The following is a 25,690-nucleotide window of genomic DNA, read 5'->3' as shown; positions in this document are numbered from 1 at the left end:
TCTGTAAGCCAAAGAGAGAGGCCTCACCAGAAACCAGCCCTGATAACATCTTGATCTTGGACTTTCAGCCTTAGGAAATGTGAGCAAATAAACTTCTGTTGTTTCAGCCACCCGGCCTGTGCTGTTTTGTTATGACAGCCCTCGCTGACTAATACACATGGACATAGGACAAATGAGGCTGTAGCAATTCTGAGAGGGCTTCGTGAAGTACAACACTACTCCGTTTCTAGTTGCCCTAAAGAACCTTCACTTTTTTACCACAGTCTGATTGGTGGTAAAATGGAGCAAAACAAAATACAAACAAAACAAAATACTAAGGAAATACTTGCTGTTTACTACCTTTCTCAGAGGGAAAACTCAGTTTGTGAAAAATACAATGTACTTACAGGAAGGACATTAGAATCTCCTGTTCCTCGTTAGCCCCTAAGGATTCTAATAGTCACAATTTGTGTAACTACTCTAGAAATATCTCCTAGAATTACTTCTGCTTTGATTCTTCCCCTGTGGCTTCTTCTCATTGTTGACTGGGACCTTTACAAATTATGGTAATGTTATCTTCTTGGGGGGAGTGAAAGTGCCTGTATTTATCTCAAAACACAGTAATGACACTAAGGGATGGGAGAAGGAAGAGTAGCCTGAATCCTTCCATTTTCCAGAGCCCTGAAACATTGAGAGAGTAGTCTCTTATATCGTCATTGATTTCTGACAAAAGACTGCAGGAGCATAGGGTAGTAATAGCTGAAGAAAGCAGTACTGTTCAATAGAACTTTATGCGAAGATGGAAATATTCTATATCTGCACCATCGAATGGGTAGCCACCAGCCATATGTGGCTATTCCACAGTTGAAATGTGGCTCGTGTGACTGAAGAGTTGCATTTTTAATTGCATTTAATTTTTATTAAATTTAAATAGACACACGTGTCCAGTGGCTACTGTATTGGACAGTGCAGATCTAGCAAACGCAAAGATTCTAGAAACCCTTGACAGAAAGATAATATGTAATAGAAAAATCTACAAGGCCATGGGAGCATCTTTTCAAAATGTAGCAAAACAATCACCACTGGTCACACCTAGAAGCAAGGAAAAGTAGAAAAAATTCTTTATATATTGTGATATTAAGAAAAAATCAGTTGTGAATTATAAGAAAAATAAATAAATAAAAACGGGATAGGAAAAGGGACATTATTGAATCATATTGAATCAATTATAGTAAAAGTAAGGATGGAAGAAAATCACAATCACAAAGCAAAGTCTGTTATTAAAAACCAAAATTTCTAATATTTAACATTATACAAGGTAAAGAAAAAATGAAATTAGTAAGGAAGTTTGGTAAGCAGATGACGGTCAATTAGTGGCTTTAACATCAGGCCATGGGTCCATAGACTCAAAACTAAGGCTTGAGAAGACCTCTGAGAAGTCAGGGCATGAAATCTAAAGTTTTTATTGTATCTTAAAATGGAAGAAATTCTTCTTGTTCATTTTAAGAAAGGATGAATTAAGGAATGAATGTTAAAATCATTCATTAGAACCCAAAAGCAAATAATAAAGAAAAATCAACCAATCATCACTAATCAGTTTATCAGCATTCTATCTTCTGATAAGCATAATTCTGGTTTGTGATAAAATTCGAAAGGTTAAAATAGCATATAGAATTACACACTGCTTTCTGAATTACTTTCTTAGTACACTGGACTTTCCCCTGAAAAACAATTGTGATTTTCATCTGGAAGTCTTTATCTTCCTGGTCACCTGCATGTGGGCATTGGGTCGGTGAAATTAACAAATGCTTCTCTGTGAAAGTTACAGATATAAAATACAATACTATAGATCCTTTATTCCTACTCTCATTGATGAGTTCAGCAATCCTGTACTGAGTATGAATGAAAAATTTGGGAGATGTCAGTTAGGGTTGGAGATGTCCAGTTGGGAGTCACCTGCAGTCAGGTGGTATTTAAAACAGTCTGTAATGAGATCAGCCTGGAAGAAGGTGTGGAAGGAGATAAGGAAAGGAGACTGTAGAGAGGCTGCCAATGATTGGAGTTGGAGTCTAGCATTGAAGAGGAGCAAGAAGAGGATGCCCCAAAAGGAGAAGCTGAGGGGAAGTAAGAGTGAAAATTGTGCAGTTTGAGTAGTCACACAAGCCAAGTCAATGAAGTGATTTAGAGCAGGGTGTTGTCCCAGTTGTGGATTCCTGCAGAGAAACTTGGTCAGATGACCAGGGACAAGTGACCCTTGGATTTGTTGACATTGTGACTATCAGTGACCTTGGCAAGAGTGGTTGCTGTGGGTAAAGGGACCGAAGCCTGTTGGAGTAGAGTAAAGAGTGAAAGAGAGCCGGGAAATGAGATGCAACCTGGAGTGCTTCCTCTAGAGAGGAATTTGTTTAAGGTGAGAAAACCAGAGCAGACAAAACTATTACTGAATGTGGCGTTTGAGGGCCTTTGCTGCACAACTATACAAGTTTATAAGGTTATGAGGAAGGAGATGATGGGGACTCTTCTGAGCCGGTAATTATAGGCACACAGGCTACCCTGCCCTAAATATGTCTCTCATTGTTATGTTTTAAAATGTAAATCTAATCTTGTGACTCCCTTCCTTAAATTCTTTCAGGATTATCTATAACCCTCAATGTAAGTTCTAACCCCTTGAGCTTATCTCTTGTCCTTTTCTTCTGTCCCTCTCTATACATGGCAGGCCTACCAGACATACCTGACTGCTTTACAACTCTCGTCGCTGGCCTTTGCGAATGTTCCCGCTAGTCTAGCTAATTCCTGTTCCTCTTTCAGATCTCAGTGTAAATGCCTTTTCCATAGGGAGGTCTTTTCTAACCCCTCGAAAAGATTATATTCTTTACATTTTATTTTAACTGTTTGTTTATTTAGTTCCTTTTTTTCATTAGACTGTGAGCCCCAGGAAGGCAAATACGACTCTGTTTGCATTGTTTATGGAGTATTTCCTGGGCTCAGCACTCAGTGCTTTGCACATAAAAGGCCCCTTCTCCCAAATTTTTGGTGAAGTGTTAAGTGAGTCAATCTGAATGCATAAAAGGATACAAAGGGAGGGATCAGACAGCCTTGTTTTTTGCGGGAGGGAGGTGGGGCGTGGGGGACAGGGTCTCCTCTACTGCTCTAAGCAAAGATTCTGGAAAGACATTTCTTGCTTTTAAATTCTGGTTCTACCACTTACTAGCTCTATAACCTTTGACAACTTACTAAACCGTTCTGTGCCCATCTTCTTTTCTATAAAGTGTGGATAATAATAGCACCTGTCTTGTAAAAGTGTGAGAATTAAATGAGTTTAAACATGTAAAATAGTTTGAACCACTTATTATCATTACTACTTTAATTACATTCCCCTATCAAAATAGTCATCTATAGTTTTTGTCTTAAAAAGACTAAATAATATTTAAAACAACAAAACATAAATCACCCTCAGATAATCTCTTGCATTTGTGTAACTTTAGTTGGATAAAGAATATCTTATTAGAAAAAAATATTTGCAAGGCTTTTCTACAAGGGAAGATTAACATTAAGAAATGATTAAGACTGATTTTAACATTGATGAAATTACTATGGATTTTGAGTATAAAAAGCATATTTATACATTGTGTTCAGAAAATTTGCTGAGAAGTGTTTTAAAAAATTGATCTCCTTTCATATTTGTTCACCCAAATCACTCCATAACCTCAAGAGTAATGTCAGTTCCTCTCTTATTACATACTGAACTCATGGCACTCAGGGGAAATCAGGAAGAAAAAACGCCCAGCAGCTTTGGAGAGAGTAGAGACTTGGTCAAAATTTATTGATAGCTGAAAAAAAAAAATCCAATCTTAGTACCTTTAATATACTCGTAAAAACATACTGATTGTTTCCTGAGTTTTCTTCTAGGATTTAAGGGTTCCCTGGTTTTCAATTTCATCTTATCTGTCTAAAATCTTCAAATATTGAGTTGTCTCAGAATCTTTGAGCCCTTTGTAAAATTTAAGTCTCTTTAAATGTGGAGGGGCTTTACAAACAAGAGTAGAGGATGTCTGGATTTAGGAGCAGATTTAGTAGACGACTGTTATTGAGTATGTAGTTTGTGGATATTTGCTGGAAGACGCTCCACAAATTTACATGGTTATAAGAAGGGAGATGACGGGGAATTGGCAGGCACCCTGGCTCTTTGTCTTGGCATTGCCAGGCCTTTGATAAGCTATGAGTACAGCATAGAGCTGTTTATCTATTCTGTATTTCCAGGACCTAACACATGTTGGTGGCTTGGTCAATGTTTCTTGTGTTAAACTAATCCAGAGACTTGATAGACACCGTGTTTTCCCGAAAATAAGACCTAGCCAGACCATCACCTCTAATGTGTCTTTTGGAGCAAAAATTAATATAAGACCAGATATTATATTATATTAATTATATTATATTATATTATATTATATTATATTATATTATATTATATTATATTATACCGTGTTTCCCTGAAAATAAGACCTAACCAGACAATCAGCTCTAATGTGTCATTTGGAGCAAACATTAATGTAAGACCTGGTATTATATTATATTATATTATATTATATTATATTAGATCTGGTCTTATAGTAAAATAAGACCAGGTCTTATATTAATGTTTGCTCCAAAAGACACATTAGACCTGATCATCCGGCTAGGTCTTATTTTTGGGGAAACACGGTATTATACTATATTTATTATATTATATTATACCTGGTCTTATGTTATGTTATATTATATTATATTATATTACATTACATTATATTATATTACATTATATAACCTATACTATATATTACAGTATATATAGTATATATTTACTAATATATATTACATTATATTATAATACAATATATTATATATTATATTACATTATATTACATTATAATATAATAGATTATATTATATAATATATATTATATTACATTATATTATACACTATATTATATTAATATATTATATTAAATTATATTATAATATAATATATTACATTATATTATATTATACATATATAATACCATTATATTACATTACATTATATTAATATTATATAATACATTACATTATATTATATTATATTATACATTATATTACATTATAATATACATTATATTATAACATAGTCTTATGTTATGTTATATTATATTATATTAATATTATATTATATTATATTATATTATATTACATTAAATTATATTACATTATATTATACCTGGTATTATTATATTATATTATATTATATTATATTATATTATATTATATTATATTATATTATGTTATATCACAACACTGGCTGGATGGCTTCTTCAGCGATATGAACTGTCTCTAAGATCGACAGCACTGTTCAAGCTGGAAGATACTGAAGTTATTAAACGTGCACTTGCATTCAAGTCCTGTGTTGATGGCATTGACTTCTCTAAATACCAACTCTCCAACATGATTGCTATGGATGAAACTGCAGTGTTTATGGGCCAAGGATCTCAAATGACAATTGATCAGAGGGGTGCCTCTTCAATCTACATTCCCTCCACTGGTTACAAAAGTGAACGTGTTACCTGCATTTTGGCAATTCATCTGGATGGAAAGAAAGCCCCACCTCTAATCATCACTAAGGGCAAGAAAGATACAGTTGAATGTGTTTCAGGCATTTATGGTCTTGAAGCCGAAAAAGCCAGGTGCACACAAGCAGTTATAAGGAAGTGGGTTGATTTAATGCTGCCACTTGTTTTGTGAGGTGGCCAGAGGTCTGCTAGTCTGGGATTCAGCCAGCACTCACTGCATGAGACATTGCATGCAGACATGAAGAACTTCCTTGCAGAGAGAATAGATCAAATCGTGATTCCCGCAGAATGACTGCCTATCTCCAGACTCTTGATACTGCAACAAACAAGCCATTCAAGGACCATTTGCACATGGAAATCAATGACTACATTGACAGTAGAATGGAGAGAAATCAGCGGGGAAATTTTGTGAAGCCTAGCCTGCAAGAGGTTGTGACTTGGGTGAAGAATTCATGGCATAAAATCACTGACAGCTGTGTTGCCAATGCACTACGAGCAGGCTACATGGACAAGAAGTGCTCATTTAAGCAGAGCTCTATTGCTGGACATGAGAGATTGGGGCCAGTGGTTCTACAGAAAATGGAGTCTCAGGAAATTCAAGCCGGAATTCGGGGTTTGGAGAGTTATGATGATATTCCAGAAGAAGACAACATGACTGTATTTGAATAAATGCAGATTTTTGTACATGAATAAATGAATACATGTAGATTTTTGTACATGAATAAATGTAGATTGTTGTACATGAGAAAATAAGACATCCCCTGAAAATAAGCCCTAATGCATCTTTTGGAGCAAAAATTAATATAAGACTTGGTCTTATTTTGGGGGAAATACAGTATAATACGATCAGAAAGTATTTTACATTTATAGTCAGTCATGAAATAGAAATGCTGACTGATTATAAATATTACTTCTGTGTTGATAGGAAATCCTTCGTGTATGTGAAACTCTTCACTTTTCAGGAAGAAACTGTGAGAGGAAGTAACATTATCAATATATGGCCTAGCTATCTTGTGTAACCAACCACCTTAAAACACAGTGGCTTATAATAATCATATATCATTGTAGCTGACATGCTTGTGAATAGACGGGGCTTGGCTGGGCGTGCTCGTGTGTCTGTGGGTGGGCTGATGGCTCTGTTCTAAGATGGGCTGGGCTAGAGCATCTTATTTGGGAAAGCTCTATCTCATATGTCCTTTGTCTTCCTTCTGAGAATGTAGGCTAGCCTAGTGATTACCTTTCTTCATGATGACAGAAGCTCAAAAGAACAAGTGGAAACATATAAGACCTTCGGCATACTCCACTTATTGGCAAGTCACATGGCTGAACTGAGGGTCCAGGGGCTGGGAAATACACATTATTGCAGTCTCGTGGCGAAGTGCATAGCTGTAGGGAAGAATGAAGAATTGGGACCATTAGTGCCATCTAGCACAGTAAATTTTGGAGGCTATCGAGATAAAATATAGCTAAATTTAGTTATCATTAAACATCTTCTCTTCAAGAGACTTTCCACTTTCATTATTATCCTCTAGAGAAGTATTCTTTAAAGAAGGCAATTTCATTGAAAACGAACTATGTTTGCTCTTACCATGTTTCCCCGAAAATAAGACCCAGCCGGACAATCAGCTCTAATGCATCTTTTGGAGCAAACTTTAAAATAAGACCCGGTCTTATTTTTGGGGAAACACAGTAGTTGGTGGTATTCTTTGCCCTGGGCCCTCTTTTTATAAACCTCTTTTCTGCCATTTCCTTATTTCCAATACCATCAGTTCCTTCTTCTGCTTAAGCACCTGATAGCTTCATGACTGCTCCCACTCACCTTCCTTAACACCACTGCTATGCTGGTAAGTGTTAACAACCAGGTTTTTTAAAAAAAAAAAAAGAAAGAAGAAGAAGAAGAAGAAGAAGAAGAATAAAAGGACCCTGGTTTGTGGCATTGGCCATTTTCTGTGGTGTAAATATTCCCCTCATGGCTCACTTCAAGCTACCAATGTGCCCACACAGAATGCAGAGTTGGGAACAGATTTACACCATTGAGTCTAGGAGCCACCTCCAACACACCACTGCCTAAAACCCAAAAAGTATACAGGCTTACATAAAGCATTGTATGTAGAAACCTAAGAAAAGATTGCCAGGCTTGTGTTATGTGATGTTTGGGGATTGGTGTAGAGGGTAGGCTGTAGTCTAAGATTTCCAGTAACCAAAAGGCAGGGCATGAATTACTACTTTTCCTTTCATATTTGATAGGTTTTCAAGGTATAGATACAATTGTAGTTTCTATTCTATTTCATGAATATCTGGGAATAAAAAGCAATTTTACTCTGCATCACCAAAGCTGCCACATTCTCATTCTCCCCAGAAGAGTCAATGACATGTGAATGATGGTTTTCCATTTTTAGTGCTGTCTTTGAAAGCAGGTCCATGGGGAAGTGTCACCGTCACACTGACCTCCCATAACAATGTGAGTTATGAGTTCTAGAGATGGATTGCTAATCTGGAGGATGGTGACAGACTCGCTAGGGTGCATGAGCTCTGATGAAGCTGACAGGTGGATGGGTGTCCCAATTCATATTTTGGCAGCTGCAAGATGGCTGTTTTTAAGAGCAAAAGCAAAATAAAGCTGAAAATAGTGTATGAGTCTGTAGCAGTGGCAAATTGTATAATGAAATTTATATAAGTCTCTAGTTTCCATGGAGTTGAGAAAATGCATCTCTTCTTTTTGCGTCTTTTCTCTGTGTCCGGGTCTTTGTGCTTCTTGACAAACCTACTGCTAATCAACTCCTATAATGAGCTGAGGGCAAGGGTCAGTGTGGGACACGCAGGTTTTGTTTTGTTTTGTGTTTGTACTGATTTCATCCTTAAGACACCAGGAGTTTGATGCATGAGTATTTCTGTCTGACAAAAACAACGACAGCACAATTTACCGAGCCCCTATCCTGTGTTAGGCATTGTGCTAAGTTCTTTGACTGCATTATCTTATTTCATTAAGCTGGTTAGAAGGTAACAAGGGGAGAAGAAATATACATCCTTCAAAAGGGCACCTAATGTATTTTGGGGAAAATTTTCTTTTCTTTTGGTCAAGGCACTAGTTGTTTTTGAGTGTGACGTATGAGTAGAGAGTCCTGAAATGCAATAAAGACAATCTCCGTCAATCCTAAACATTCAAAACCTCGCATACTACATCTATTTCATTTCCACTGATGATGGACAGGAGCATGCTCTGAATTGGCCCCCCTAGCAAACGTCTGTGATGTAATAAAATTACAGAGGCAGGATATTTGTCTGAAATGTTTATGAAATAGGGACCTGACAAGTTTGTTCTGATTCAAAAGGAATTAAGCAAGCAGGGTGAGGAGCTCACTCAGGCATTCAGTAATGTGTTAGACATGGTGTATCTCTAAGTGACATGGTATGAACCACCATCCAACAGAGGTGCATGATAAAACCACTTTGTAATCTTCATGTAATACATCCACACTAAAGACCCCATCCCACTACCTTCCATCGGTATTGGGGCTGCTGCTTCTCCCAAGGTCACGTCAGAATTCACGGAGCTTGATGAACTGGAGCATTTCTATCCTTCAGTGCAGCATGATTTCTGCTGATATCCTCATTGTTGAGGTCTTTACTGGGCCCCAAATTTTGGCTCTGTGTTTGTACACAGGTGCATGAGAATCTTTGCTGGGGCTGGGGCCACTTTTGCCTAGGAGTCACCATTTCTGGTGCTACAGGTGCATCCACTCTGTGTTCTTGCCTTTCCCAGGGGTGGTGAGAGACAGGCTGGGCCTGGGTCTCTGCTGATCACTGGGTCTGCTGACTTTGATTCATTTTTGTCTCTTTCACTCCCTTCTCTTTTCTCTTCCTTCTTTCGTTCGTTCGTTCCTTCTTTCCTTCCTTCCTTGCTTCCTTCCTTCCTTCCTTCCTTCCTTCCTTCCTTCCTTCCTTCCTTCCTTCCTTCCTTCCTACCTTTCCTCATGTTTCATTTCCCCTTTCCAGGACCCCAGAGAAGTATAATATTTATAATGGCTGAAGCTTTAGGAAAACAAGAATTGTCTTTGCAAACAACTGTTTTGGGGCCTATAACATAATACAAACTTGCCCCTCTGCCCTGTAAAGGGGCTTGATGTGAAATCTGGGAAAAAGTCATACAACATTATGATAACACCACACAAAATTATCATAAAAAATTATCCTGCCAGGATATGTATTAGAATAGGCCACTGATGATGATTGTAGATTCCTTTCTTTCCTTAAAAAAAAGAAAAAAGAAAAAGACTCTCATTTATCACACAGAATACTGCCCTGTTTTCTCCAGCTGGCACATGAACAGGATCTCAGGATATATTGGTCCTCACTGGTGAACAAGGTTGAGAGTCTCTCTGTCCAACCACGGAAGCCTAACTTCCCCCAGCTCTCATTCATGACTGACCGGCTGGTCATCAAACTGTCTAGAAGAATCCCATCTGCCATGCCCAAATAATCGCTGTGTTCACTCACCTCTTACAATAGGTAGTGACAATGCTAATAAGGAGGAGGGCAGGACAGGACCAAGGGAGGGGACTGGAGGCAGAGGCAGCTGTCCCCACCTAGACACACTGGGTCCTTCCCAGATTCTGGGGTTCCTTCCCAGCTTCTCATCCTTCCCAGACAGTAGGCACAGGAAAGAGGGAACAGAGGGAAAGTAAATGTGTTGTTTTCCCAGTGTCTATTCTTTTCTCCTTTTTAGACACTATAGTGGAAGAAACAAGAAAAAAGGGGAGATAAATGCTCCCTTATTGCTATTACTTCTCACTAACCCAATTTCTATCCCTTTGCTCTGCCAGTTTGTACGAAATTCCTCAGCATGTTCCATCCCCAGGCCCACTCTTTGGCTCCAACTCCAGACCCCTGTGTCAATTGCTCAGTGACTTCTGCTCCATTTGCAGCTCCTTATACCTTTTTCTAGAACCCTTGTTCCCCAGCTGACTTCTTTGTCTCAGGTCCAAGATGAGCGTTAGTATGAGTAGTAAGGGCTGGGGGAGGTGAGATCTACAAATGTGAGGCTGGACAGGAAGATATGTTCCTGATATCCTAGTGACAAATTGAATGAAGATTCCTTAGAAATACTGTCACACCTGATAATTTGTGCTGTGGAAGAGTAAGTAGAAGTTAGGGGGCCAGCTTGGAAAACCCAACCTCCAAGTATAAATTCTCTCAAAGAAAGTGGTATCAGAATCTAAGGCTTCCAGATGGTTTTGGAAAATAGCATATTCTCAGATTTGGGATTTCCAGGGTAGACTGGTATTTTGTCATTTAGCTATTGGTGTGTAGCAAGCTACTCTAAAGCTGAATGGATTAGAACAATAAATATTTGTTTACTCATGAGAATGGCCACCATGGCCTAAGCTTGGCTGGACTCCATCACGTGTCTGTGGATAGCTGGCAGGTCACGTGGGGGTTGGCTGGTCTAGGATGGCCTCACGTGTCTGGTGGTCAGTTGCAGCCAAGAAGGTGCAGTGGGGAATACTGAGATACTTGTTTCATTCTTCAGAATGGTGGGCTGGGCTTGTTTTCATGGAAGTGGCAGGCTTCCGAGAAACAGTGGAAACAGAAAGACCTCTTGAGGTGTGGGTACAGTGTTACTTCTGCCACATTCTTTTTGCCAAAGCAAGTCACAAGACAACTCAGATTTAAGCAGTGGGAAACAGACACAACCTCTTGATGAGAGGAGTTGCAGAATCCCCTTGTAAAAGTATGATTCAGAGAGGCCATTCACTGGGCCATCACTGCAATCAGTCTTCCATGGATATGAAATCCAAAATTCCCCAGGAGTACAAGACCAACTCCAAGCTAGAGAAGTGGTTGAAATTTATCTTTGCTATCCTGCCATTTCCCATGTCTATGATTCCTCCCTTTGCCCTTCAACAAGGTTTATACATCATTCAGGACAGCCTAGCTTTCTTGGATCTGCTAAAATAATCACTAGCTAAAATTTTCCCTTTTTTCAGGAATATGTATGTTTGAATGGAGTGCTTCTAAAATCTGTAGTGATGGAATTTCAGACCTTTAAATTGGTAGTAAGAAGATAAATTCAGAAGGTTGCAAATATGTCCTACAATTTTCAAATCACTTAATTACTTGTAAGACTAACCTTGTTAAAAGTCAAATTGGATTAAGCAGTTTATACATTTATTTATTCAGTTTTCATTCTGCTATTTACTCCTCTGAGATGCTAGAGCTCTTACTAAGTGCCGTAGTGTATTAGTTAGGTCTGTTTTTGGTTTTCTGGGTGGATAAAAGAAACATAAACCAACTAGTTTACGTTTGAGAGAGCACATTCCATCAGGGTGTCCCCCAGGAGGCAAAGGCAGACATATGGTGAGGCCTCAGGAATGATGGAAACCGGGAATGGTAACCCTGGCAGGAAACTTGTGCTCCTCATCTCTCCCCTTGATTTCTCTCTCCAGATCAGTCTCCTCTGCCTCACTACAGAGACATCGTGAGCAAAGCTGAGTCCTCGGGCTGGAAATACAATAGTGAACCAAGCAGACCATGTTCTTGCTCTCATGCGGGCTACACTCTAAGGAGGGAAGTCAGAGGAACAAAAAGAAGAAACAGGAACATAAATATTATAATGTCAGGTAGAAATAAGGGCCACAAAGAAACATAGCATGAGTAAGGGGTCGAGAGTCATAAGAAAAAGAATTCTAGATAGGATCTCAGCAATGTGTCTATGAAGTAATGATCTTTGGGCAGAAACTTGAATGAGATAAAAGAACGGGAAATTAACATGTTTCTCTTATTATCTCCCAAACTCCCAGGGAAGGAATGTTGTTGGCCCAGTTTAGATTCCTGCTCAGCCCTGTGAGGAGCCTAGGAGTGAGGGGAGGGAGCAAAGTCTTGTGGTCCCAACATGGCTGCCCAGAATCTCAAACCATGTGGATTGGTGGGAAGCCAGTTTCCAGAGAAAGAAAATATATTCATTTCCTAGGGCTGCTGTAACAAATTTCCACAAACGTGGTGGCTTAAGACAACAGAAATTTATTCTCTCACAGTTCTGGAGACTTGAAGTCCAAAGTCAAGGTGTCAGTAGGGCCCTACTTCTTCTGAAGGCTCTAGAGGAGAATGCTTTCTTGTCTCTTCCAGCTTCTGGTGGCTCCTGGGGTTCCCTGGCTGTGGCAGCATCACTCCAATCCCTGCCTCTCCCTTCATACGGTCTCCTTCCCTGTGTGTCCCTCTGTTTGTCCTCTGTTTCTTATATGGACACTGTCATTGGATTTAAGGCTCATCCTAACCCAGCTTGATCTCATCTCAATCCTTAAGTCCATCTGCCAAGACCCTATTTCCAAATAAGGTCGCATTCTGAGGTTCAAAAGTACATACATTTTTGGAGGGGAGGGGGACATTATTTAATCCCCTATAAGAGAGGAGAGTAGTTATTGGTGCCAGGACTTAGAGAGTTCTGGAGAAGGTGTCCACTGCCTTGTGCCCCATGTTGGGTAATGAGGACATAGATGCTTGCCCTAAGGAACTCACAGTGTAGAAGTGAAGACATGTTAATAAATGCTGGCAGAACGGTGACAGAATAGATTATATAATGCTCCAGGAACCTGGGTGAAAATATGGTGTAACTCTTCCTAATGGGTGTCAGGAAAGGCCACCCAAGGAGGGGATATTGAATTGTCTCAAATGAAGAATAGAAGCACACCTGCTAGGTGCTAGGATTAGGACATGACACAGTCATTAGGGGAATAAAGAGGGTCCCTGTATTTCACAAAATTTCTATCCCTCTTTTCCTCCCAGAGGAGGAGAAAAGCCTGGAAACTTGAGTACACACTCTGGAATTAGCACAGATGTGAAACCCTGAATGTTGTCAGGTGAGTTTTTGATTGAGGCACGCGACTTGCCCCGTGGACTCATGGCTGTTTTCATGATGTTCCTGCTCAGCCCCTTGCTTGGTCCCCATTAGCGCACTTTATTTAGCACAGCTGCCATTGCACAGCAAGGGTTTTAGTGACGGATATGAAATATATTACTACTATTCTTAAGTGTGGTGCTGGGACAACTGTGACGAGTAGTCATGTCTTAGATATACCAGAATCGTATCTCCCAGTGTAGGGTTATAAAAGGCTTTTGCTTTCTGCTAGATCTGTTTCTCATGGAGGGTAATTAGTTTAGGTTCAAGAAATGCCAAGGCAGATACTTTTTGCAATTTTGCATAGCTCAGCCCTTTTGCCCACAGCAGCATGTAAAGGTCTGCGATCTTAAGAGAAATTAGAGACCTGGTCTGAATCTTAAGCACTGAGCTGCTTGTTTGTGACATTCCTGTTCCCTGGTTTCATTTGCTTTTAGAAGGAATAACCTACATAATATTATCATTAATCTGAGTGCCCATAAACACAGTATTTCTATTTATTTATTGCTAGACATTCGGACTTTTAGTCCCAAGTCTCGGAATAAGGTTTCCTTATCTTTGTCAACAATGATTTTGTGTGAAGAAATTTAATTATTTGAGATACGCAATGAGTCAATGGGATGCTACTACAAAATTTAAGAGAGTATGAAAGAAAGACATTTGTTCCAAGAAAATCTGTGAGATTGGCTGTCTGATCTGAGAAATAAGAAGGAATTAGAATAGGTACATTTAAGAGAACACATGTAATCACAAAGTATTTTTAATATGGAATTTAAACACAAACTTTATTTATATGCTTGATATAAACAAGGCCGATAAAGAGATAGTATCAATTAAGTGACAGTTCATTCTCTTTTTAGTATTTGTTATAGTTAGTGTGATTTGCTTCGTTCATATTTAAAAACAAACTGACACATTATATCTTTGTTATTCCAAATAAATTATGGAACGTCTTTAAATTACACACTGAGGGTTTGAAGAGATGGGTGCCTGGGACTCTCAGTTTTCCAGGGCCAAATCCCTGGATCCTATGTTCAGTGTTGCCCACTGTACCTCAGGGAGGCGCCACCCTTGCAGAAACCAGAAACGAGAATAGCTGGAGATCAGCCACTGTGTGGGTTTTCAAAGGATTAGAATCACTTAGGCATATCCCTCCACGTTTCCCTCCCTACCACTGGTCAGTGTTTGAAATTCGCATTTTAGTGATAACACCCCACGGAAGAGTAGCTCTTTAAGCACTTACAAGTGACGTGTCCTTTCCTGTGATGCAAGGAACAGTTTGCAGAATCAGGCCAAGCGAGTATCTGATGGTGCTGAGGGTCAGAGGAAACACTGGGAAACATAGGGTACATTGGGTGGTTGGTCGTATTTAGAATGCGGGCTCTGGAGGCAGACCTGGCTTACCATCCTGGCCGCATGACTTTCTGGCTTGGGTCCGTCTGTAAGTCATTGATCCTCTCTAACACTGTTCCCTCTGCTCTCAAAGGGAGATAGACCACCTTGTTTCAGCTTCACTGTGGTCACTGAGTGCCGGGTCAGAGTGCTGGCACATAGCAGGCCCTAAATAAATGGATCTTCTCTGTTTCCCAATTTCCTGCAGAGCCAGCCCCATGTTCTTTTCACGAGGCCAATTTCGCACCTTGCCATTGTCTAATGGTTTTCTTTGCTTTATCTGTTGTGCATGTCACGAATAGAGATCACTGCCGTTTCCCCACCAGTGTGAGGAGAAATCCTGTTCCCTTCATTACTTCCATGCCGCCCAACCACTAACTCTGTTGTTTTGACGCTGGCTGTCCGCTATGTTCTAGTCACGGACCTCCAAGGACTTGCTGGTGTTTCCACTCGGATGCTCTGCCATCTAATCAGATTCATCATCTGTTTAATCTCAAATTGAATTTACCACCTTCTCCCCAAAGCTGATTTTTCTTTCTATTAGGATGGTGCAAAAGTAATTGCGGTTTCAAAGGTTAAAAATAATTGCCAAAACCGCAATTACTTTTGCACCAACCTAATACATTTTTTTAATGTCAATTTCATCATTCTTCAGCTATCCTAGAGGACTAATAGAATTATCTTTAACGTCTCCTTCTCCTTCAGTCTTTTATATTAGGCTCTGAATGCCACAGATGCCTCCCCCACATACCAAATGCTCTTTGTACCCGTTCCTTCCTTTTCTTTCATTCATCATTTACTCACCAGATATATTTATGGAGCACCTTGTGTGTGCCATTGCAACAAGTCTAATTGAATTTTTATCATTTCACTTTCATGCTCTTCTAACAATCTGGTAACTGATTACAGAAGAAACTGGACTCTCCAGCTAGATTGCCTGGCTTTGCAAATTTCTGTCTGTAGGACTTTGAGCAAGTTACTTAACCTCTGTTAGCCATAGGTTTCTCATCTATAAAATGGTAATCATGACAGTCCTTACATCAGAGGGTTGTTAGGAGGAGTAAATGAGTTACTCTATGTGAAGTGTTTAGATCAATCAATGCCTGGCACATAATAAGCATGACATAAATGACAGCTATAACTGGGTTCCCCCTCTACTGCCTTTCTTTGTAGTTCATCCTTCATCTGATGTTTTGAATCTGCTTTTAACAAAGCTTTCATCAGACCACTTTCCAGTTTAGTGAGTCCTCATTCCCTACAGAATAAGATCATTTCCTTTGCTTGACTTTCCAAAGCCCATATATCTTTGGCCCCAACCTCAGCTCCTGCTATTCACAAACTCTCTTCTCCTGCTATTGTGAACTTCTGCTCACCCTGAGAGCAGCAACTCACATTTGCACAGTCCTTTTCAGTGTTAATGGGTTTCCCATGTGTCAAGAGACCGAACAGCATTTCCTTCACCATTCTCTGTGCACTCTCCACTTCTGATCTAGAATGTTTTCCCCCCTCACCCCAAATTTGTATATCCCCAGACTTCCTATGTTTTCAGTCTCACGTTCTCTAAAGAGACTTCTCAGGCCACTCCAGTAGTCGGTGGTACATGGGAGTTCTTACCAGCACTCATTTTGTTCTCTGTATTTACTATAGCACACTGTACCTACGTCTATACTTTGCAGTCATCCTTACCAGAGTTTGGCTCCACATCATCTAGTGCAGGAAGTGACAAACTTTTTCTGTAAAGGGCAACATAGAAAATATTTTTTAGGCTTATGGGCTATGCTGTCTCTGCCACTCCTGTCAACTACTCAGCTCTACCATTGGAGCATGAAAGAAGCCATTGACGATACGTAAATGAATGAATGTGGCTGTCTTCCAATAAAACTTTATTTCACTAGTTTCCATAAACCGTATTCACAAATACACATGGCAGGCTGGATTGGGTCTTTTGGGTATAGTTGCCGAATCCCGATCTAGGGAAGTGTCTGTTCATATACTGAAATGTTAAATAAAATGCTGTTGATAGCGTAATTTCAGATGGGAGAAAATTTTGTTTGGATTCTAACAGGTCTGTGACCATCTCTACATATGGGCAGGGGAGATTCCCCCACTACTTATAGACATACAGTAGCTGCACTTGGAAAAGCCACAAAACGCTGTATAACCATCCCTGCTCTTCACAGAAATCCTATCTACACTGGTGATAGTGGAGAAAGATGAGAGGTGGGGGTGGGGTGGTTGCCAGGAAGAAAACCTTGTCACCATGGAAACAGCTTTCTGCATTCCCACATTGGTCTGAATACCAGGTGGTTCATAAATAGCCAAGAAGGATCTGAACTTATATTATGAAGAGGAAACGGCTTTTGACAATACTCAGAAGAATGCATTTGCCTCAGTCACTGGCTCATGACCAAGAAAACCATTCTGAATGGTTTTTCAGAATACCTGGATACCACTGTTTTCTGAACAGACTTGGAGAATGTTTTCTTAACTGGTTAAACACAGGGAACAACAGTGATTTAAGCTTTATTTATTCTTTTTTTCCCTTTTCTACCATAGATTAATGCTAGACAAGCATGGCTAATCAGATTTACCATTCCTTTACACTTATTACTTCAAGCAACGGGACAGGAAAACCTTCCGTAATGTTCAAATCTCCCCAAGATTTCATAAAACCATTTAAAAGAGTTACTTTTTTTTTTCTCCCCAAAGTTTCTTGCTCAATTTTAAATTGTGACCATTCCAATTGTGGTCTTTCAAATGGAAAATTAGTCTTCCTAAAATCCACTTCCCCACTTTTTGTAATCAACTGCAAATCAAGCTCTTTGCGGTACAGCATGTACTAATCACTTGCTATAATTGATTTAAGTCCCAAATTATAAGCCCTTCGTTTCCCTATCAGGAGGGATACCTTAGGACTATAGAAATCAGAGGCTAATGCCAGGAAATGGGAAATAGTGCCCAGATAAATAGAAGTCTAGTCAGGGTACAAGGGTGGTCAATTTTAGCTAGAGATAACGGAATTAAGTTCCAACTGAAGACATCAATGATTTGACTAGGCTGAATGCTCAAAGAAATGCTGCCCAAAATGTGTGACCTCTCTATAATAACACCACTGACCATAAGTGAGCTTTGGGTGGTTTTTTCAATAGCATTGATATTTTGCCCAGTTTCTTTATGGATGACTGCACAATTTTCAGATGTGGCTCGCTAAGGTTAGGGTTCTAGAGGCATCTTATCAAATGTTGAGCACATGGCAAGAAATCACAACTTGAAGCTCACTGGCCCATGTATAACTGAACTCATATCTTTGTCTCTTTCTGTATCCTTCCTGCCATTGTGGTATGATCCTTAAAGTTTCAAAACATCCATGTACCACTTTCATGACCTCTGCCAAATGTGAATATTGGTGGTTTTGTGGGTTGAATTGTGTCCCTGCCCCCAAAAGATATATTGAAGTCCTAACCCCTGTAACTATAAATGTGACCTTACTTGGAAATAGGATCTTTGCAGATGTAATCAAGTGAAAATGAGGTCATACTAGATTAGGGTGAGTCCTAATCTAATGACTGATATCCTTTGAATAAGATTGAAATATGAAGACAGACATATAGAGAGAAGAAGCCCATGTGAAGACTGAGGCAGAGGTTGCAGTGAGGCACCTACAAACAGAATTCCCAAGGATTCTGGCAACCATTAGCAGCTGGAAGAGGTACGGAAAGATCCTCCTCTAGAGCCTTCAGAGGGAGCATGGGTCATGGGTCTCCTGACACATTCATTTTGAACTTCTGGCCTCAAGAACTGTGAAAGAATACATTTCTGTTGTATTAATCCACCGAGCTTGGGGTGCTTTGTTATGGAAACTATTATAAATTGTATTATTATTTAGACAATATTATTTTTATGTTGATTCCTTTTTACATAAACACATTCATTTTAAGTATAAATTTTATATCAATACGGTGCATGGAGAAGCAATACTATTTTCCATGTGTAAAGTTAACCATAGGAGAAATATGAAATGATTGCCCTAAAACCTGTCTGCCAGTGACCTAACTAATGGCTGCGTCAACTGTCCTCTGGATAACTCCTGTGGTTTAGCAGCCAGATGCCTTTTGTGCTGGTTTAACCCTTCCTCATCCCCTGCTATGAGCCAGAAAAGTGCCAACTGAATCCTTCAACTTTCTACTTGGTTGGCGTTATCAGAATGCTTTGGCTGAAACTAACAGAAACCCCAATTTGAACTGTCTTAAACAATAAGAAAATTTCTTATCTCAAGTAACAGGAAGTCCAGAGTTAATGTAGGCCTCAGGTATAGTTTGATCATGGCTCCAGTTCAATTGCCCTGTTCTTTTCTTCATTTTGTCTTTCTCCATGTGCTTAACATGGGTTTCTCTCAGAGTTACAAGATGTTTTCTAACTGAAGGAATATGGTGAAGTGAAGGAGGGGGGTGTGGGTAGGTGGGAGGGAGAAAGAACCTCTCCCACACCATGGCCTAAAAAGACCTTCTTTTTAGTTGATTAGCTCTATTTAGGACATGTGCCCATCCCTGAACCAATAACACTTGCCAGAGGAATGAATGCTATGCTCTGAGTTCGTGGTCAACCACTAACAAGCTTGATATGGGTTGGCTAAGACCGATTCAAATATGCTTGGGCTTTTTGAAGGAAGACTACATGGACTAAATTGCGGCTCTATTAAGAAATGTCATCGGAGGGTGATTAGATGCTGAGCAGGCAAATAACAGTGCTCTCCATGCCCCCACTCTTTTGGCTACCTAATACCTAATAACACCCTTCTTCACACAAGTACAGTTTCGAAAGTGTAAATGTCTACATGAAATGTGCTCACCCCTTCCCAAATGGAGCAAATCCAAAGCCTCATTTAGATCCCGCATCTGGCTCTAAATTAAATATCTCCCAGTATTATCTTCCACATGGTCCAGATATAACCAGTTAAAAGTTAAGACACTTACCCCTCTCCCAACATTGTCTCATATACAATGGTGGAAATGAAAACAGTAGTAAATAATCGTTTAAGAAGAATGGAGAATGGAAGTAGCACCCAGTGGCCATTGGATCAAAGCCCATTTCCTGTCCTCTTGGACCATGAGAAAGGAAGCTCCATGCCCTGGCCACCATTCAGACACCCTGGTTCTACACTGCAAGAGTGTCCTGTCCATTGTTCTTTATGGGCACATCGGAGATGGACATGGAAAAGAGGGATGCCCTTTCTGGGAACTGCAAAGCTTTAGCAGTTTATTTTCTTTAGGTACAAATTCAGACACCTTGTGATTGCTTTAAGCGTTGAACTATTGCAGGATACTATTGGCTGGAATCAGGACATTTTTCTGTAATACAGTGAGTGGCTTTAGAAACTTAAAAAGCATTTTGTTTATTTGCTTCTGGTTAATTCCATGGATTAGAACCCACAACCAGAGATCGTACTTGACATCACCTTTGCCTCTTGGATCTTCTCTCTGCTTATGTCTTTCTCTGTACTTTGCCTGGTTGCCCTAGCCCCAAGGTAAAAGTTGTTGCATTAGAATGTTTCAAAGCAATCATCTAATCTATAACTCCAGGCTGCTTCTGTTCCAGCTGTTTCGTCATATATTTAGTTCTTAGTGTCGTAGATAAGACTTAATGGAGGTTTATGGGCAGCTGCCTATATGATCAGGCCTGTCTTTTGCTCCATTCTTTTCTCCTGTCTCTTCTCCTTAGTCTCTGCCTCCGTTGGAAAACTTGAGCTTGGAATAGAGAATTTAATTTTGAAATCTAACAATGCAGTAAATTATGAGATTCCCAGTCATTTTAGTTTGCAGGCCATACGCAGAAAGAACTTTTAACAGACCATACTTCCTTTTTTTCCTCTGCTTTTGAAACAGCCACTTTCAACTTGAACTTGTTTATTTAAAAAAAAAAAAAATCCTGAACACAGCAAGAAGTAGTTAACACAGTCCAACATCCTGAATTCTTCCTAATACTAGAGCCTTTATAGAGACGGAGTCCGTGTCCCAAGGTACAATATACAACAGCCTAACCAATTATTAGGTGACACGTAACAAGTGTCACCATTTCCAAGTTGAGAATCAGTCTGCAAACACAATTCTAGAGGGTGCCATTCATGTTGTAATCAACCTCAAATGCATAGCTATGCACTGTGGCCTGCAAGGAATACTGGAATCCTCACTACCTTACCTCAATCCCTCTACTCAGCCTGTGCATCTTTGGGGCTCTACTGCTTCTAGCACCCCAGTGCCTATTCCAATTTCTGTGTCGGTCTTAGTTGTAATCAACAGGTATGACTCTGGTTAATTTAAGCAGAATAGCAGTTGATTGAAAAGGCATTCGGGAGCTCACAGAATCATTGGGAAGGCTGGAATGGAGTACTAGGTTTGGAAAACAGGCTAAAGGGGCTGCGCGTCAGAGCCACAGCAAATTCTTGTCACAGCCTCACACTGTCAGGGAGCACTGAGGCCAATGCCACTGAACATCAGACACCAGAGCTTGTTGCAGCACCACTCCTGTCCCTGGAAAATGGGTGTCAGTGCTTCTTCCATGTCCCTCTGCTTGCTCTCCTGTTCCTGTTTCATTACCTCCCTATCTCCAGATGCAAAAACCTCAGATGGGTGCATCTGATCGGCTTAGTTTATTAGGCTTATCTCCCGGGGGAGCTGTGAAAGCAGCTTTCTAGTATTTTTCAGCTTCTGGGGTGAGAGACAGAACTGTCTTCCCCCAGGACTTGTAAGGTGCAGAATTCTCCATGCACAGGAAGTTGGTGACAACACTGGGTCATTAAAAAGAAATGACATGTCCATTTCAGCTGAGTATATGCCTGTTAGTTGCATTTTCTCTGAATTCACCATTATGGTTTTATTTACAGCATTTTTCAAAGTTGTACAGATGCCTGGGTAATATCACCTACCATTTATAAAATGAGCACATGTTTCAAGTGCTATTTATAGGTAGTTTCTAATTCTCACAACTCTTAAAGTAGATATTGAGATTCTAATATTAATGGTGACGATCGTGATAACTACAATAGATATAATAACTGGGATTTATGCATATAAGATGACAGGCCTTATGCTAATAGCTTCATCTGCTGAGCCTCATTCAGTCTTCTGGCTTTATTGTTTCATTTTATTCATGAGAAAACTGAGGCCTGAGAGCTTATGTAACTTGCCCAAGGTTAAGAGCAGGTAGAGAGAGTGAGAGAAAAAGACTGGAATCGTCAGTCTAAATGATTCCATTGCCTGGACACTTTATGCTGTAACACACTCTAAGACTACGAATAATAAGAGTTGCACCAAATTGAGTTGTGGTCTTGGATTTGGCCCAAATTAGTAGTTCAAGTGTACTTTCGTTTTGACCTTCGGAAGGCCAAGTAGCTAAATGCTCCTTTCAGTGTCATTTGTGACAACCTTGAATTTTTGATCAAAAAATTATCATCACATATTTTTCATTGTATCTAATTAATATATCAACATGGGTAGTGTGAACAAGGCTTGCCATTTATATTTGTTGTCAATGTCTGATTATTCACAGTTACATATAGTAAGTATTCCAAATGCAACTTGAAGTGAAAATGTCCTTATCAGCCGTTTGTTTAAATTCTATCAATTGCCTGAAATATTTATTATTGCAAGACTAAAATGCTTCAAATTAATCATGATTGTCAGAGTTGTTAGCTTTATGTACCAAAAGAGTTATTATAAACTTTAAAGTAGCCAGATAAATAAGGAGCTGGATTGATAGTTAATATGAATTAACTAGATTCATTAGCTAGATTGCTTTAAAAAGGTCATTCTTTTTTGAGTCAAAACTTTATAAAATTTTCAATAATAACACAAAATGAAATAAAGTAATTAGATTATCATAATTCTACTCTTCAATGATTTGTTTGGTATGCTGCAATTTATATATATGTATATTTTAATTTTTTATTGGGGAATATTGGGAAACAGTATGTTTTTCCAGGACCCATCAGCTCCAAGTCAAATTGTTTTCATTCTATTTGTGGAGGACATAGCTCACTGGCCCATGTGGGAATCGAACCGGCGACCTTGGTATTATGAGCACTGCACTCTAACCGACTGAGCCAACCAGCCACCCTTGCAATTTATATTTTAAAAGTATAATCTTTAGGAAACTATAGGGAATTTTTAGTCTTTCAATTCTATATAGGTCTTGAATGGGTTTTTTTGAACCCTCTTTGGATTTTTTTTTTTCATTTTGAGAGGAAGAATTTTAAAAAGCAGAAATGTTAATAGTGTCACTGCAAAATTTTTCAAAGAGGAACGAGAACTCCAAAATTATGTACAACAACATCTATGATGAATCATCCTTAATCCAGACAGAATACAGAATTTAAAGAGTGTGAAGAAAAGAGGAAAGTGTTATGGAGGGATGAGGCACTTCAACAATATTCTCACTAGTCAAACCTTAAAACATAGACTTCACCAAAAACATGTTTGAAGAAGACAATTTTTTCCAATTTTCATTCTATAGAGGCTAGACATTTAAACAAAAGATTGGTGAATTGATTGCTCTGAGGTTTAGACTGGCCAATCATTTTTAGTAATTGAAATTGAAGGATTTATTTTAGGTTCTCCAAATCTATGAATCCAAAGGTTAAAAGTCCTTATAGAAAATATGTTTCTGAATATAATTTTCCTGAATTTAATTCCACTGTGCATAAAAAGGTTAAAGATTATATTAGATGGGCCAGTTGAAAGTGGCTATTCACTAGTGTTGCAGTTACGTAGCACAGATTGCTGGCAAGTGACAGTATTGTGAAATTGTGTCCCCGCCCTTTTAAAATTTGACTATTAAAAATATTAGTAATAAAATTGAAATTTTGAGGCTAAGATACCTTATTTATATTTATGTTTTAGAGCTTCTTTCTTTGAGATCTATATTCAGTGTTGGTTTTAATTTCCAGCCAAATACTATCATTAGCACTTAGCTATTCAGTATTCATTCAAAATGTGTATTATGTGCTCCTCCTTCACAAAAATTGTTCCTGCCTGCTTAGAAGGCCAGACAAGCATTTCTTAAAACTTAGAAATAAACAAAGTGCTTCCCAGGCACCCAAGGAGTGGCTGAAGCTCACCAACACCAACCGTTGCCCCCTCCCCTTTCTCACTGGTGGTTTTCTTTTTCCCCCCAGTGTTCTGTAGAGCCTCTTGTCACATTTGCTTCTTTGTTCAACCAGAGTGCTGCTCATTAAGTTGATGAGCACTGAAGAGCTGTTGAAAGCTATCTAAAACAGACCTTGCGCTCTCTGTTAAACTGGGGTACTGACTGCGGGAAGTAGTACTGTTCCACTAAACTTGGCCACTTGGTGGCACCAAAAAGTAAGAGCCAAAAGTACAGGAACATCTGTTCAGGAGGTAACCAGTTCCTCACGTGTTACAAGGACAAAACAAAAGATGAAGCCATTTCTTGAGAAAAATGCGCTCGCATCAACCTACTCATTTTCTTCCTTTGTAGAATGAAGGGCGTCAGTGGTGGAGGAAGTGGGCATTAGATGAGAGAAACCCCTTAAACCCCTTTAACCTTGGCATTCTATGTATGATCCTAGTGTGCTGTGAGTTTCCAGTGGGCTTTTTGTTAGTCAAACTAAAAGTGATTGTAATAGCCGATGTTTATTGTGTGCTTATGTGCCAGGGCACTGAACGATACGCATCATGTGGGTCAGCTTATAAGGTTATTTTTTTTCTTATTTTATATGAGAATTTTATAAATCCTTACAATACTATTGTAGTCATAATTTTGTACATAGGATATTGGTCCTGTAGAGGCTGAACGCCACATAGCAAATAGGTGGTGCAGCTGGGATTTGAACATGGCACTCAGTCTCCAGAGCCTGGGGCTTCATTGTAGCACCAATCTCTACTTTTGAACACCTCTTCCTATCCGCAGGAAATAAGTTCTGTGATTTTGGCTCTTTGTGAAAGAAAAGCCTCCCATACATGAAACATACAATCCATTGAAGAAATAACACTTATTACTACATAGTTATCATTGGGGAAAAATGAACCTCCATACTTATTTCCAAATTTTAAGTCGAAACCATGTCTTTATAGATTCAGAAGCACAAGACTTTTGGCCAGGAACTCCCATCGGAGTCCAATAGTGCCAGTGTAATTCCTCTGTGGCTCATGGTCCCTGGACAACAATCTCAGGTAATCTTCTTTGTTTCATGGTGGCTGTTGTAGTCTTGCTTTTACTGCAAAACAAGGAAATGGACTCTTGGATTGACCTTCCCTATCCTCTATGAAAGCACGAATGAGTAACCTCTAAGTTAGCAAGCTGGCCCCTGACAGCACGATGTGTTCTTACTTAATGTTCCATTCTTCACATCTTTCTTATGTCAGAGCAGCACTTCGCAGTTGACATATTTTCCTACTTTTATTCCCTTTGTTGCTATTCTTTTTCTTACTTTTATCCTAATCTCTGCCTATGCCCAGATCCACTCTCTCTCCAATTTCTTAAACTTTTAATTAATTTCTTTGCTTTATCAGCTGACCTTTCTCTCACCCTGTCTGTCTCTCTGGTGTTTCTGGTTGAATCAGCCTTACGACTGGACTGAGGGCTTGTTAATTTGACTCTTGGAGCAGCTGGGGCCTCTAAGGCTCAGGAATGACTTCAGACCAGGTGAGGAATAACCTGTGGAGGCCCAGAGTGGTGGGTAGACATTCATTTTGTCTTCTCTACTTGCGTAATTACGTTGTCATTCTACAAGTCTGAGAGTGATGGCCTGGTCCAGGTGTGGGAGTGTCTGTATGTTCCCAGGCTGGGCCTGGAGTGGGAGTGGTAGGGGGTAGTTATGCTTCTATAC

General features: G+C 39.4%; 1 long non-coding RNA gene across 2 annotated transcripts in view; it reads left to right on the top strand.

Moving 5' to 3' along the window:
* The first annotated feature begins 1,903 nt into the window (after positions 1-1,903).
* Positions 1,904-25,690, top strand: part of LOC117015651 (uncharacterized) — a 75,508-nt gene continuing 51,721 nt past the window's right edge. For both annotated transcript variants that reach the window (XR_004421766.1, XR_004421763.1), the window contains exons 1-2: positions 1,904-2,389; positions 24,936-25,034. This is a non-coding gene — a long non-coding RNA (uncharacterized LOC117015651). The remainder of the gene's footprint in view (positions 2,390-24,935; positions 25,035-25,690) is intronic.

The sequence above is a fragment of the Rhinolophus ferrumequinum genome, chromosome 3 (assembly GCF_004115265.2).
Source record: "Rhinolophus ferrumequinum isolate MPI-CBG mRhiFer1 chromosome 3, mRhiFer1_v1.p, whole genome shotgun sequence".
NCBI lineage: Eukaryota > Metazoa > Chordata > Mammalia > Chiroptera > Rhinolophidae > Rhinolophus > Rhinolophus ferrumequinum.
Note: the sequence above shows the minus strand (reverse complement) of the source record. Positions and strands in the feature narration are given on the sequence as shown.